The sequence below is a fragment of the Nyctereutes procyonoides genome, unplaced genomic scaffold (assembly GCF_905146905.1).
Source record: "Nyctereutes procyonoides isolate TBG_1078 unplaced genomic scaffold, NYPRO_anot_genome, whole genome shotgun sequence".
Lineage (NCBI taxonomy): Eukaryota > Metazoa > Chordata > Mammalia > Carnivora > Canidae > Nyctereutes > Nyctereutes procyonoides.
This window is the reverse complement of record NW_026575131.1, coordinates 6,111,160-6,127,426: the sequence shown is the minus strand read 5'-3', so window position 1 is coordinate 6,127,426 and position 16,267 is coordinate 6,111,160. Positions and strand designations below refer to the sequence as shown.

The window sequence follows — 16,267 nt, the reverse complement described above, 5'->3', positions numbered from 1 at the left end:
ACATGGCCACTAGTGGGATCAGCAGGTTAACATGAGAATCTCGAAGTGCATGACGAACTTGGAGCTAGTGTGAGTCTCTGCACTGTGGAACAAGGAAAAAGAATGGGGCAAAGTTCTTAGAGGGATTATTGTAATCAAAAGATTATTATGTGAGTCATTCAGTATGTGTCTGGCACATAGTATGTGACACTGTTATGGAAGACAATATCTCAATTTGGACTTTAGAGATGCCTGGGTTTGAATTAAATTCCTAACCCTACCACTACTTGCCCTATAACCATATGACTTTTGGCCACTCTCTGAACCTCTTTAGTCCTTAATTACCCTCATCTGTAAAATGGAACAATAATACCCATCTTACAGGTAATTGTGAGGATTAAATGTAATAGGGCCTATAAAACACTTCACACAGCTCCTTGGCACCTCTTAACCAGTCAGTCTGTGTTGGCTACAGATAACGTCGTGGCCACTGTTATTATTAAAGTGTCCTTCACTCAAGAAGGCATCCTGGCCTCATAGAACAGGCTCTTCCTGTTCAAGTATTCCGGGCCTTCCCTGAATAGATGGGAAACCAGGTAAAGGGATTGGATTTCAACATTTGGCAGTACAATAAAAAATACATTCTCTCAAAAGCATTTTGCTTCCAGTCCATAAGCACTAGGAGAAAATAATTATATGAAAGACAACTGCCATGTTCTGATTTAGGAAAAAAAAAAAAAATGCCAGGATGAGGCTAAGAAAACATTTCTCCAAAGTAGTGGGACTTTTCTCTTGTGACTTATGCTCCTAATTTTAGACTAATATTACATAGTTTGCATCTCCGGAGGGCTTATAAAGAATAAGAAAATTGCTAATTTGGGTCTGTAGGGAGTGGGTTGGGATATTTCCATCCCCTCTAGAGTTTTGTAAATATGTTCCAGGCCAGAAGTTCCCAGGAGAATAGCATTCCTGGGATCTATTTAGTGCCATGGGCTGTGCTCAAGGAGGATCCAAGTGGCTTTCTGCAAGAGTTGGAAAACTGTGATCCTGTGGCCACTTTTACATAATCCTAGAGGCTGTGGTGTGTAGACTAGAGTATCCACTGTCAGCTCGAGGCTTGGCTCTGCTACTTTCTAGGTGTGTGGCCCTGAGCAAGTCACACTTCCCCTCTGGGGACAAAGAACCTGACCTAGAGAAAGAAATCCTTCAGCAAATGGCATCTGATTCATTCATCATGAATGAAGGAATGGGTGTCAGTTTCCCTCTCTGTAAAATGGGAATAACTGCACCCACCCTGCATGTCTTACAAAATATCACATGAAGCAAGCAGGGCAGGCTGGGTCACTGCTATTCTCAGACAAGAAAGAGAGCCCCAGTTGAGGTACAGGAGCTAGCCCAAGCTTACACACATAAAAGGTAGAGGCAAAGCTGAGCCTAGACCCCTGGCCTGCTGAGGCCCACCCTATTTATTTATTTATTTATTTATTTATTTATTTATTTATTTATTTAGATTTTATTTATTTATTCATGAGAGACACAGAGAGAGAGGCAGAGACACAGGCAGAGGGAGACACAGGCTCCCCATGGGGAGCCTGATGTGGGACTCAATCCCAGGACCCTGGCATCATGACCTGAGTGGAAGGCAGGTGCTCAACCACCGAGGAGGCACCCAGGTGCCCCGTGGCCCACCCTATTTAGGGTTGTTTTCTACTACACGCTAGATGCAAAGACAGTGCTGCTGGTTGGCAGAGCTGCAGCTGATGGCATACAAGACTTCAGTTGGAATTGTGGCTCTGCCCCATACTAGCTGTGCAACCTTGGGCAGGCCCCTTCGGACTCCGGGCCTCAGCTTCTTCCTCTAGTCTGTGATGGTCCCAACTCCTACCTTGTAGGGTGGCTGTGAGGACCAGAGGTAGGTCCTGGAGCCCCTTGCACCATCTGCTGGGCCCTCGCTCGGGCCTGGGGATGTTGGTCACCCGTGTCCTCACCCAGAGAGGGAACCGCGAGGCGCCAGCCTGTGCGGGGTGGTCCCGCGGGGGCCTGGGTTCCGCCGGCGGCCTGTGGCGGCCCTTGGGAAACCGCTCTTGGGGGCCTCGGTTTCCTCATCTGCACGTCAGAGGCTCTGCCCCGCGCGTCCAGCTCTGGGGGGCTGGAAGGAGGGCGAGGCTCTGTGCTCCCTGCTGCCCCTGCACCCCCGCCCCCGCCCCCACCCCCCGCGGGCCGCCCACCGCAGCCAGCGCTGCTAGCGGCCTGGAGCCGCTCCAGCCGGAGGGGGCGCTGCCTCGGGGCGCAGGGAGGGGCCCCGGGGCTGCGCGTCCCACCCGGCCGGCCCGAGGGGCGTTGTGCCGAGTCAGCGAGCTGGCGCTCCGAGCCCGGGGGAGGCAGCCAGGACGGCCTCCCGGAGCCCGGGAACCGCGGGCCAACGCCGGGCAGCCAGGCCTCCCGGGGCTCGGGGTGGGGGCGGGGAGCGGCTGCCGGGGAAGGGAGCCGGGCTGCAGGGGCTGCGCCTTCTGGCAAGGCCCTCCCCAGGGCGGCCTCCACCCTCCCCAGGCTCCCCACTCGGTCGGTCCGTCGGTCTTGACAGCCGTGGCTCCTCTCAAACATCAAGTACAAGCCTGACTTAGAAACTGCCTCATGGCCCCTTAATCCTCCGCAAACCCAGGGAGGTGGTTTATGGGTCAAGGTCCCACAGAGAACAATGGCACACTCAGAAGGGACCCGGGGAGAGTTTAGTGCGGGGGGGGGGGGGGGGACGGGGGCAATCTACAAGCCTTCGGGGAGGGCTATGGGAACCATTATGGGGAGGTGAGAGCCTCCCGCCACCCCAGGCTAGCCACGGCCCTGAGGCCAGGGGAAGGAAAGGGTTTTTTCTGTTTTGTTTTAAGATTGTATTTATTTATTCATGAGAGACACAGAGAGAGAGAGGCAGAGTCACAGGCAGAGGGAGAAGCAGGCTCCATGCAGGGAACCTGATGTGGGGACTCAATCCCGGGTCTCCAGGGTCACGCCCTGGGGTGGGCTGCAGGCGGAACTAAACGGCTGAGCCACCCAGGCACCCCAACCCAACAAAGCTGTGGCCACAGGAGAGGGCTAACTCGCAAGAACCGTGGCCCAAGGAAGTGAGGAACATTCTCAAGGCAGAGAGCAAACTGGAAGATAAATACCCTTCCTCTCTCTCCCCCAGTCCTTGGCCCAATCCTACTGGAAGCCAGGGAACAAAAGAATCAATGGACACCGGACACCATCCCAGGGCACAGAGCAGGGTAGAGATGGGTGGAAGGCAAATCTGGGCAAGCGGTATAGCCAGCAGGGAGCAGTAGGTGGTATCTCGAAGCCCATGATACTGAAGGGAAACAGAACTTTAAGTCTGACTTCACAGAGCAGTATCTCTCCACTCTAGGATTCAGAATCAGCTCCGTCTCACTCCCGAGACAGTCTTTTCATTGTATTCAACCAGCTATGGAAGACCCAAGGGAGCAGGGAAAGAAGGAGGGTTGATATCAGCATCTCTTTATGCCCCTAGCCCACGTGGGCCCTGGTAGCGGGGAACCTGCACGATTTTATTAGGTACTTCCCACATCTTTCCCTCCTATTTAGGCTACATGTCTAAAACAGCCCATGTAAGTTTTATCCTAAAAGTTAACATAAACTTTGTAGTTTATGCCAAATTTTTTAAAATTTTGAGTTAATGTTTAAAATATTGCTTAGAAGTTAAATGACTTAATTTATTTCTACCTACCTGAAAAATTAAAGGAGAAAGAATGCTCTCCACAGAGGGGTGTTAGATGTTTTTCCATGGCTTTAAGTATCCCTGAGAATAGGCCATGTACCCTACTCTGAGGGGACCAGGCCCCAGTATCTTTAGGGTAAGAATTTACCTGCCCAACATCTCATAGCTGATAATCAAACTTGGAGCCCCATAATCCTGCTCCCTGCACGGTTGAGAGAAAGGAAATCTGCCGAAATAAAGGGGAGAAAGTCATTAGTGGTCGGCCTGGGAGGAGTGAGGAGGAATGGGTTTGAGCTCAGTGTCAGCAAACATTCACTGACATTCTCTGTCTCCGGCTCTGGGGATACTCAGATATACCTGGTATGATTCGAGTCATCGAAGAACTCCCTCTCTCCTAGAGACAGGCATATAAGCTGGCAAAGTCAACGCCACCTGACAAGTGGAAGGAAGAAGGTTCAGAGGCAGGCAGATGGGTTCAAAGGCCCTTCTCTGCCACTTCCTGGGCATATGACCTTGGATTAGCATGACCTTGAACTAGAAAGGTTTTCTAATTCCTCTGTTATAACTGGGCAAGGTCATACTTACATCATAAAGTTACTGTGAGGAAAAAGAGGTGACATTTGAATTCATGTGGCACTTTGACGTAGCAAATAAAAATTCATTGCTATCTTTGTACTGTGATAAAGGCTGGGATAGAGGACTGTGTGTGCCAGGGCTAAATGGGACAGCCATGCTCTTCTGACCAAATGTTGCACTTGCCATCCAACGTCAAAATAGGTTATCATAAATTTCCCAGAGAATCTGAGCTCTATGTGGAAGTACAGGAGAGGTTTAACCCTGGGTGGGGGTTAGGGTAGGCTTCATGGAGGAGGTGACATTTGAGATGGACTGAGAAGTTTGTAAGGGTTGGCCAGGTAGACATGGAAGGGTGTCCAGGCAAGGGGCTCATGTTTAAAGGCACATGGCATGTTAGGCAGGATGAATATTTTGGTGTGGCTGGAACAGAAGGGTGCTGGGGAGTTGGGGAGTTGAGAGATGGCTGAACTGGATGGAATCAAATTAGACTGGGGCCTATACTAATGGACGAAGGGGTTAGAACTTTATCCTGGGGGGAGTAGAGAGCCATGGAAGATTTTAAGCAGGGAAGTTGGCAAATCAGATATATTTGCTTTGTTAGCCAGCAAGGAGATAGGACTTGATGCGGAGGTGGGAAGACCTCTAGGAGGCTCTGGCTGTCTTGTGGGCAAGAGGTGAAGGTGCCTTGAGCAAGGAGAAGGCTTCAAAGGGGTTGGATCAAATAGTCCAGGGCCTGCTTAATGTTGGGGGAGGAGGGGAGCACTCCAGGGTGGTTCTCAGGGCTTGACCTGGGTGACGTGACATTCTCTTTATTGAGGTGGGGGTTTATCTGAAGGAATATAGAAATACTCAGGGTGGGAAACCAATGGACATCCAGGAGGGGGTCTAGTTAGCTGTTAGACAGATGGGCATCTGCTGCTGAGAGGTGAGGTGGGCTGGAGGGGCACTGGGAGGGCAGCACAAGAGGGTGAGGACAGTCACAGGACAGCAACCATCAAGGAGAAGACCAACAAGTATTCCAGAAATTGCCTCTCTAAGCCCTGTTTCCCCACAGAGGTCAAAAGGAGGTTTCACTTTCTCTATTTTCTTTTTATCCATTGGCTCCCTAAATGCTGAGTGCCTCCTACGTGCTAGGGGCTGTTGGAGAAATAGGATCCCATTCAGCTCCCAGTTCTTAAGAGCCTCCCACGGGCAAGGACATATGTCATCTTATCTCTCCTACACAGTGACCATTAGACATGAATACTGTCCTCTTCTCCTCTCCATTTCACTGTCACCACCAGGAATTGGGACTTAGAGACCCACATCAACGGGGCCTCGGTGGGTGTTCCGGGCCCATCGCTCCACACACAGAAGCACACATACCATTGAAGACATGTGCCTTGTTCTGACTCCTTCCTGGGACGTTATTCTCTCCAGTAACTCAGCAAAAAATTCTCCTGAGCTCCTGTCTCTGCTTTTACAGAGAGTTTTGTTATCAGGAAGCAGTGGCCCAGACAGATGGCAGGGCTCAGGGCCAGAGTCCTTTCACTCTCTGATTTTCTCCCTGCAGGTGCCTGCCTCCAGCTCCCAGCCTAGGAAACACCCCCGCCCCCACCCTTGCCTCACCCCAACCCGCACCCCTGGGCCTTAGCCAGAGCCAAGAGCCAGACTTGCTGTGTTTGAATTTCAGCGCTCCCCAGTCTGACTCCCTGGGTTTTCTTCCTTTCCAGTCCTGTATTTTTCAGGCCTGAAACCTTGGGACCTCAGTATTCTCATCAATAAAATGGAGGTTGTAACCGCTTTTACAGACGCGATGAGGCTGTTTGGAGGATGGATGAGACAGTGGGAGGAGAAGGTGCTTCGCAAACACTATAAACTAGAAATCCTGGGGCCGCTGAGTTGTGGTGACCTTGAAAGAGCTGTTGTGTGCACCTGCCCCCGCCCCCCCCCCCCCCCCCCCGCCAGGCAGGCCCCAGGGCAGGACTCCCAAGACTGAGGCCACAGCTTCAGCCCCACACTAGGAAGATAAGCCCAGCGCACGGTTCCACCCTAGGGACGCGGCCTTCCTCCGCTGGGGCTGGTGGAGGTCCCTGAGCCAGCGCTCTGCCCAGGTTTTATGAGCTCAGAGAGGGTTTACACGATGACTAATATCCCATCCTCTCACTCCCTGGGTCGCCACTACCTGCTGGGCAGGAAGTCCATAGGACTCAACCCCCTTAATCACCGCCACCTCCCCGTGACCCGCCTCAATCAGGTCTCTTTACAGTCGGGCAGAGCCAGCCGGGCCTCCTCAAACTTCCATATCTGTACCGGGAGATCACTGATAGGGCTAATGGCGTTTGCTCGCCTCCACGCCCTGGGCCCAGCATTCCTGGAGTCACGCAACCCCACAGGCCCCGGGGCGGAAACGATCCCCACAGCAGCAAGGCCCAAGCCAGGGGAGCTTCCCCACCCCATAAAACATGTGAGATGGGCTTTCTCCCACCTGGCCTCCTGGCCTCAGTGCTGTGCGACAGTCCCCCCATCCCCAGTGACGGCCCCCCTTCTGCTCCTGCCAAACCCAATCTCTCTGGGCTCCCAGGCACCTTCAGACCCCTCGTTTCTCCTTCCAGGGAGGAAGAAATCTGCTAACCTGATAGCCACTGTTTTTAATCACTCACTCATTCATGCATTCATTCATTCAACACCACCAAGCATTCTTCTGTGAGCCAGGCACCATTGCTGAACGCTGGGGACGTCAAGACGAACGGGACAGTCACTGGCCTCAAGCAGTGTGTGGGGTGAGGGGTGGAAGGGGGAGCACTGCGGTGGCAGGATGCAAGGGTGGACGTCCTCCCCTCCCCTCGCCCTTCCCGCTTGAGTGCAAGAGGTCAGCTCCAGCCGCCAGCCTCTGCCTTCTTTGCCTGATTGGATCTGCCATGGTCCCAGTGTTCTCCAACAGCAGCCCCACTCTAGGGCCGACAGCAACTGGGGACAAACACCCCAGCTCCCTCACGCCCCAGGTCACATATAGTCTATACCGCCAGAGGTGTCCAGTGGGATTAGGATCAAGCTTATAAACACACTCCTCTTGATTGACTTCTCTCCCAGGTTCCTGATGGTGTTCTCATCACCTCCCCAATAAGCCGCTCACACTCAGATCCTCGCTTAGGCTCTGCTTGTAGGGAAGCCCAAACTAGGACACCTGGTTCATAATGACAGTAGCCACTTGGGTCAGTGGCATTTACCCATCATAACACCCTGAGCCCCTACTGTCTGCTAGACCTGGGTGCTGAGGATGCTGGGAGTGATGTAGTCCTGGGCCCCACATCCAGGACACTGGCTAGTGGGAGAGGCAGACAAGTAAACCAAGGGTGACCAGTCAGAGTGATGAGGACAATGACAGATATGGCTCAGGATGCTAGGGGAACACAGTGAGAGCCCCTCACTGGGCGTGAGGGATGGAGGAGGCAGCTACGCTGAATCGTAGAAGTGCAAAGGAGTACATCAGGTGGAGAAAGCACGCAAGTAGTCCAGGTGAAGGTATAGGTACAGGTACGCAGATACAAGAGAGCCGGGCCTGGTTCTGGAAACCCCAAGTTGTCCTTGGGGATGGGACATGGCTCTAGGAAAGGAGAGTGGGAAATGAGGCAGAATCCAGATCCTAAGGGCCTTTTATTTTTCCAGCATTCGCAATTTTTCAAGGGAAATCTGAACAGAGCTGTGGTGAGCCCCAGAAAGTGCAGCACTGATGAGGGCGTGTTTCGGACACCAGGGGAATAGTTGTGCTGGGCACGGTCCTTCACCTTTCCTTGTCCTGCTTCCCTGATGTTTCAGGCCTGGCTATGACCAGATGGTTGTTTGCAAAGGGTGCTGAGGGCATCTCTGCAGCAAGGACTCACAGGCTTTGGAGGACAGATTAGTCCAGAAGGACAGCAGCAGGGCAGCGCAGAGCTCCTCCACTCCAGCCAGCAAGCCAGCCATTAAAGCCACCTCCCCGTGGGATGCCTCCCAGGACCCAGCTCCCTCTCTTCTTGGAAATAGGGGAGAATTGGGTTTGGGTTATAATTTATGTGGGTGATTCAGACATTCCTGAGCACTTCAGGTGAGCTAGGGGAAGGAAGTCATAGAAAGCCACTCCTTGCCAGCAAGGGAAAGAAGGCCGAATTGGTGTGGAGGAGCCTGATTGAATAACAGAGCCTTCAGCGGGGGGCAATTCTGAGCACAGCAGCAGGCTGTCAGGTAAATCTCTCCAGCTCCATTGACCTACCCCAGGAAAGAAGTCCTAGGAAAGAAAAGGCCTCTGGGTAAAGCCTAAAAGCTGCTTTAATAAAATCTCTGTTCCAAGTTCTTTTCATCAATTGGGGGTGGGGTGGGGTGGTTATTTAAATTCTAGTTAGTTAACATATGTATATTATTAATTTCAGGGTAGAATATAGGGATTCATCAGTTGCACATAACACCCAGTGCTCATCACAGCAGGTGCCCTCCTTAATGCCCATCACCCAGATACCCCATCCTCCTCCCCCCTCCCCTCCAGCCACCCTCAGTTTGTTCCCCAGAGTTAAGAGTCTCTTATGGTTTGTCTCCCTCTCTGTTTTTATCTTATTTTATTTTCATGAGTCCTCTGGGTTTGTCTTAAAAGAATCCACTAGACACTTGTTAAACTCCTATGCCCCCTTTTAAAAGGCAACCAAAGCACAGAATTGCTAAGTCATTTGACCCAGAGCACAGAGTTTTTAAGCTGGCAGAGAAAGGAGGGAGCCAATTTCCCACACTGCACCTCTGCCCAGGGTGAGGCGCTGACATCTGAAGCCCAGGGCACTCAGGTGGCAGCCCCCCGGGATCAGGAACTCCTGGTCTTCTCAGGTAGCACCTGCCAGAACTTCAGCCTGATTGGACCAGTCCAGGTCACATGACATGCCATCTGCCCAAACACTGAGTCCAGGGAGATGCAGAAAGCCAATGAGCGTATCTCTGTGGCCCACCCATCCCAGAAGCCGTTGGGAGGTGAGACTATTTCGAAACAGAAGTCAGGGAAAAGGAAATGGATCCTGGAGGAGCAGATGCTTTGCAACCTCTACAGTTTCGGGAGGAAAACTGTAATTTATTCCACCACCACAAGGCGTGGTGCATGACAATTGTGTCAGGATCCCACCAGGAAATAGCTGGCACACTCAGATTGGGAAATTTGATGAGAGTTTAATAAAAGGATTGTTTACAAAGAAGTAGGCAGAGTGTAAAGAAACTACAGGGATAGAGCAGAACCTGGGGCTAGCCACAGTGACAAAGAGCTGTCACCAAAACCTGGAGGGAGAGCAAGCTGAAGAAGACAGCCTCACAGAAATGGTGACCTTGGTCCAAAAAGGTAGCCAGCTCATGGAGACCGCACAGAGAGGGAACCAGGGAATATGCCCTAAATCAATCTATCTCTCTCTCTCTCTCTCTCTCTCTCTCTCTCTTTCTGTCTCTTTCCCTTTGGGGCTCCTGAATGTGTCCCCTTAAACTGAAACCGGCTAGGAACCTGTGAGGATGCCTGTTGATGCCAGCCATTCAGGGTGCCAGGTATCCAGGACAAAGGTGGGCATGGACCTAGAGGGGTAGATGGAAGGTGTCCAGCACATCTGACAATTCAATAACTCTTGGAAACAGAGCACTTGGTCACCACACTAAAAAATCTACTTCAAACAGTGTTCTAAACACTAAACATACTTGAGAAATACCCAGAAAACCTTCATAAATGCAGTTTCCTGGGATCCACTTCACAGACTCTCATTATTAACCAGCTTAAAATGCATTCACCTGAGCCCAAGACAGGAGCGTGGGTGCCAGTGCTGGTGGTAACTGGGGGAGGGGACTGCAGGAAGCAGTAGTGAGAAAATGAGGAGAACAAGACAGGGAAGGAGGAAAAACCAATATAGGTGTGCATTGCTGCGGTCACTGCTCTCTCTATGAATAAATACTCCAAGAATACATGCCAGAAAGACAGTTCCCATCCCCACTAGTCAAGGATTGCCCCCAGGGGCATCCTGACTATGTTTATGTGTGGGCTTCCACAACTTTGCAGAAAGTCCCGGACAGGATGTGAAAAGATGTGCTGCCCATACCAGACATGTGACTCTTGACAGCCCAAAGTGAGGCTGAGCATGCACAAAACCATCACCACCACATCTGTGGATGACATCAGAAGTGGGTCTGCCATGTGGCATGGGCACCAGAGGCACATGCACCTGCCAAATAGGTCTCGTGTGGAGCTCAACAATCTACATTATGGGCAAACATGACAGGTGTTCCTGAAAGAGAGGATCAGTAAACCATAGTTGGGAAAACGTCCATGCAGGACAGTACACCATGTTTTGGGCACTAGGGGCTGTGGGTAAGTCAGAAGCCCTCAGAAAAGGGAATGAGTGGTTGATTATACCTCAGTATAATCATTTTATATAGAGAATATGTCATTTTATACTCTGTATCAGTTATCTACTGCTGCATAACAAATTATCCCAAAATCTGATGGCCCAAAACAATGATAATCATTGGTTATCTCATACAGTGTCTGTGAGTCAGAAATTTGGAGGCCACTTAGCTGAAAGGTTTTGGCTCAGAGTGTTTTATGAGGTTGCATGAGATGTCAGCTGGAGCTGTATCATCCAAAGGCTTCACAGAATCTGCCTCCAAGATGGCCCACTCACATGACATTGGCAGGAGGCCTCAGTTCCTTGACAAGTAGCCCCACAACCCCCACTTGAGTGTCCTCACAACAAGACAGTTGGTTCCTCCAGAGTGAAATGTGGAATCCACACTGCACTTTTATGACCTAGGCTTGGAAGTCAATTTTGTCATTTCTTACAAGACCCTATTGGTCATACAACTCAGTTGTGTTCACTGTGGGAGGGGACTACACAAAGGTGTGGGTACTAAGAGGCTAGAATCCTGGGTGGCACCCTGGAGGCTGGTTACCACCCCGATGTTAGTACAGAGCCTGACACATACAGGTAACTTGGTTAGTGATTGGTGAGTATTGACTGTGCCCTAACCCTGTGCAAGGCCTGCCCTGCCCCTGGAGAGCTTATATTGTTTTTAGAAAGTTAAAATTCAGATTGAATAAGGAGAAGCCAGCCCAAGCTAGGGCTGAAGAGAACCATAAACTGAATAGGCTCAGATGGCAAAGAATGGCCCAGGAGTGTCCAGACACCTCACTGGCAAGCAGAGAGTCAGCCGAGTCCCTATTCTGACCCTACAAGGGAAGTTCCTTGTTAGTTGGAAGTTTGGGGCAGGAAGCCCCCACTCTCTGCAGCTTGCCCTGAGCCTCTAGCTGAAAGGCTGAGTGACCTTGGGTGATTCTGAAGCCACTGGTAGTCATACTCAGCATCCATTTGGGGCCAGGCCTTCTGCTGGGACTTTGACCCCCATTACATCTTTACAGCAACCCTGAACTATAGGAATGATGAATCCCATTTTACAGATGGGGTTGGGGAAGGAAAGTACACTATATACAGTCACGTAGCTAAGAAACAGCAGAGCCTGGATTCAAACCCCAGTCTCTCTGACCTTCAGGTGGTGGTCTTGCAGGGTAGAAAATGGGCAAATGGAAGAGACAATGGGCAAATGAAGTCAAGGCGCTGGCTGAGGAGGTGGAGGTTCAGGACGGCCCCAATGAGGATGGGGAGATGTTCATGCGGCCAGGGAAGCTCTCCGACTACTTCCCCAAACCATACCCCAACCCTGAGGCCGCCCGGGCAGCCAACAACGGACCGCTGCCCCCTGACCTCAGCTACATCACTCGAGCTAGGCACGGTGGTGAGGACTACGTCTTCTCCCTGCTAACCGGCTACTGTGAGCCACCCACCGGCGTGTCACTGCGAGAAGGCCTCTACTTCAACCCCTACTTCCCCGGCCAGGCTATTGGCATGGCGCCTCCCATCTACGATGAAGTCCTGGAGTTTGACAACGGCACCCCAGTACCATGTCCCAGGTAGCCAAGGACGTGTGTACCTTCCTGCACTGGGCATATGAGCCAAGCACGACCATCGGAAACGCATGGGGCTCAAGATGTTGATGATGATGGACTTGCTATTTCCCCTGATCTACGCCATGAAGCGGCATAAGTGGTCTGTCCTCAAGAGCCGGAAGCTGGCGTATCGGCCACCAAAGTGACCCTGCCCTATGGCTGCTCACTGTCTTGCCTCAAGGGGCCCTGGAGCCGAGGAGCCACCCTGGACCTGTTCAGGCCTCAGCTGGCCCTCTTGGCCAAGCCCCTCTTTCTTTGGTTAAGAGGGAACGGGGCAGGAGACCAGGTTCTGGTTCAGACCCTTCAGCCCCCGCATCATGGAAATAAATTAAGTTTCTCAAAAACAAAACAAAACAAAACAGCCCACCGGTGGGCTCCGGAGTCCGGGTCTATCTCCAGCCCCCTCCAGCCATGGCATGAGCTCTCTGGATGGTGCCCGGGACACGGGGTCATGTTTAGCAATCCCCAAGCAAAGGGCCCCTACTCGGGGATGGAGCACAGCGTGGCGACACCACCGGGCTTTTGGCTGCCTCCACACTCATTGCAGGAAGGGCGGCTGCCACGTGAGACGATTATTGCCACATGCAAGGAGCTTGGCATCTTAGGATAAGGCCATGGGGACTCAGGGGATCCGAGCTCTGGTGCAAAGGCTCATATGATCAGGACCAGTGTTATGCAACGGTGTGGGTCAAGGGTTTGCCAGTCAGAAGCCCCGATAAACAATGCTGGACTCCATAGATACAAAGACAACAAGCTTTTCTTGGGTATCTCTCGAGTGGCAGCCACAGGCCAGGGCACTAGGTAAACATTATTTCTTATTTTCACAGCATTCCCGGGCTGGGGGCAGTATCATCACTCCCTTTTATAAATCAAGAAAGTGAGGCCCAGAGAGAGGCAACGGCACCCAAAGTCACAGAGTCATTAAGTGCTCATGTCAGAACTTGAACTCAGGTCTGTATGACTCTCTGAGCCCCCAGCCTGGTCTGGCACCCCCGTTCTAAGGTTGGGCTCTCTGCACCAAGGCTCATGGCCAGTGGGAGGCCAGTTCTGTGTGTTCACTACAGGACCTCTGTTGCAGGGAGCGTCTGGATTTGCAGGGTCGACCAGGGGTTAAAGCTGGGGCTTTAGGTGCCTGACCAGACCTGCATCCAAGTCCTGATCTGCCACTTCAAGGTCTATGGCTTTGGGGAAAATCCGTTGGCCTGTGTGAGTCATTTTCCAGAACCTAGCATGGAATAGGAATCTCTGTGCTCCCAAGTTGCTCAGTTCGAGGAGCTGATGACTCTGGAGTACCCTATAAGCACTCGGGAAATACTCAACCCGCTGGGTGTTTTTAAATCAATTTGGGCCACTGTCCTAAAAGGCAGATGGGGAATCAGGGACTCCATAACCAAGACCTTGAGTTCCACTCAAGCCTGGAAACCCCATTCAGGGATAGTCACCTTCTTCTTAACCTTTGCATCTGCCAAACAGGGAGCCTGATGAGCTCCCAACTGTACAAATGTCTCCCCCTCTGAGAAGCCACCCTGGGTTTTGCTGGTCCCCATCACCATGTTCTCACTTCTGTATTCCTTTAATGCCCTGGACGGACCTCCGGGTCGGCATTCATCAGTTTGGAAAAGAATACAGGTTTGTGGTCAAGAGCGAGATAGATCTAAAGTCAAGTCTATGTCTGTCACTTTCTAACTGCACACACGGCCTTGGACAAATTACTCAGTCTCCTTGACCCTCAACATCCTTCTCTGTAAAACGGGAATGTCTTCTCAAGGTTATTATGAGAATGCTGTTAATGTTCTTAGCACACAGGTTGACACAAAATATATGCTTGACAAATGGCAGCACCATCATCATTAGTGTTGGCCTTCATGATTACTGTTGTGTAAATACTCTTGTGTCTGCCTGCTTCTCTGGCTCTGAGTAGGGAAGTTGCAAGACACCCAAGAAAAGGACAGAGGAGCAGGACTTGTATTGAGCATCTATGATATGCCAGTCTCCATGCCGGGGGCTTTGCCTAGGCTGTTACCCCATTTAACCCCTTTAGGGAGGTGGCTTTCTCCTTATCCTTACAGAGAAATGAGCTGAAGCCCAGAGCTGCTAAGTAACTCACTGAAGGCTACACAGACTCAGCAGTGGAACTGATAACTCAGAGCTCATGCTCCTTCCACCAAACCTCTCACATTCATCTCTGCCTCCCAGGGCCCAGCACAACTGGGACCCAAAGCCTGCCATTTAGGAGCGGGGGCTATACTTTGCAGGGGTAGATCAGGGCACTTTTACCAAAGTATGATGCAAATGCTGCTGTGAGGATGGACAAGGATTTGATGGACAGCCTTTGGAATCCAGCCCCTCCCTCCCTCCCTGCCCAGCCCAGCCTCATTGCTCAACACAGGCTCCTGTGGGGACTGTCCTCAACTCAGCCTCAGCCGCCTCCACATCACATCCCCCAGCCCAGTGTCCTTTTTATTTGTCCCACAGGAACTAGGGGCTTGGGGGTGGGACTTCCTATCTCCCCTTTAGAAAATATTTCTTTTTCTTTACTATATGGTTCATTTTATCATGGAAAAAAATAGTCAATAGAGAGTGGAATTCTTATTTCAAATATTCATTTCCAAATGAAAAACGGGAAGCTAAGAATTAGCTGCAACCTGACCATTGAGAGACAAGGGAAAAGTGCCATTACCAAACCCCTGGGCTTCCAGTCTAAGTAGACACACATGTATGTACGTTTATGAACTTTTTTTTCTTTTTTAACCAAAATGCTGTTTGGAAACCTGCTCCATTGTCTTAAAAATGGTGTTATGACAAAAACAGTTCCTATCCATCGCAGACAAAGTACAAATCAAGAATGGCACAAGGACAAAAGTGAACTGAACCCACCACTGCCAATATTTGGTTTCCCCTCAATCGATTTTTCTGTCCCTGTAGAATGAGGTATGAAATTGTTCCGTAGTGAGCATCTGGGTGGTTCAGTTGGCTGAGCGTCTGCCTTCGGCTCAGGTCATGATCCCAGGGTCCTGGGATAGAGTCCCACATCAGGCTCCATGCTCAGCAGGGAGCCTGCTTCTCCCACTCCCTCTGTGCCTCCCCCTACTCCTGATTTCTCTCTCTCACTCTTTCTCAAATAAAGAAATAAAAATCTTTAAATTAAAAAAAAGAGAAAGAAATCATTCCACAGCATTTGAGTTTAAAAGTAAATACATTTTCTTTCTAAATTGATGAGTGTGTTTTCTGGGTAGGGCAACCTGGAAAGTCAAGGAAGGGCCTCTCAATCCCAATCTCTCGTGGCTGCGTCTGCAGTCCTCCCTGGCCTCTCAGAGACAGGCAGCTCCATCCCTGCAGGCCAAGCCAGGGTCCCTTGGAAACGGCTCCAGCATCTGCCCCCATGGCCTCCGTGCCTGCACACCCACCTGCAGCTCAGCTATGTCCAGGCCACCCCTTGGCCCACCGCCCCAGTTTCAGTGGACACAGCCCTCTCCTTCCCACTTCTGTTCCCTCTGACCATCCAATGCCATCGACTCTGAGAGCACCAGCCCCGGTGGGGAAAAGGCTGGTTAATTCTCAGCAAGAAAGCCAATGTGGAGGGATGGAGATGCTACCTCTCTTTTTCCTGGAGACTCTTGCATCAATAAGAACAAGTCAGAAGTTAACGTGCCAACAAGCTATCCTGTCCAAAGCATGTGCCCACATCAAACAAAAAAGCAAGTGCAGGCTATTGTCATCTTTTCCTTTCCCTCTCATCATCTTATTTTCAAGCACTTCTCTTTCTCCTTCTCGGTTCCCTTCCCTGGTCATCCCAGCCCTCCGTGGCCTCACCTTCTTTTGAACTCCTGAAGCTTCAGGACCCTGGATCATCACCCTGGATGGAGTGACTCAGGCCACCGCTGTGTAGCCAGCCAGATGTGGCTGGTCTTCAAGTACCACAAGGTTGAGGTCTGCATCTGTGCCTTGGGGGTACCTGGGGCCAAGCAGGAGTGGCTCTTGCCTGAGAGGTATGAAGCTGCACAGAAGACATC

General features: G+C 51.2%; 1 pseudogene; it reads left to right on the top strand.

Annotated features, from left to right (window-relative positions):
- The first annotated feature begins 11,823 nt into the window (after positions 1-11,823).
- On the top strand, positions 11,824-12,563 carry LOC129521632 (cytochrome c1, heme protein, mitochondrial-like; annotated as a pseudogene).
- The last annotated feature ends 3,704 nt before the right edge of the window (positions 12,564-16,267 follow it).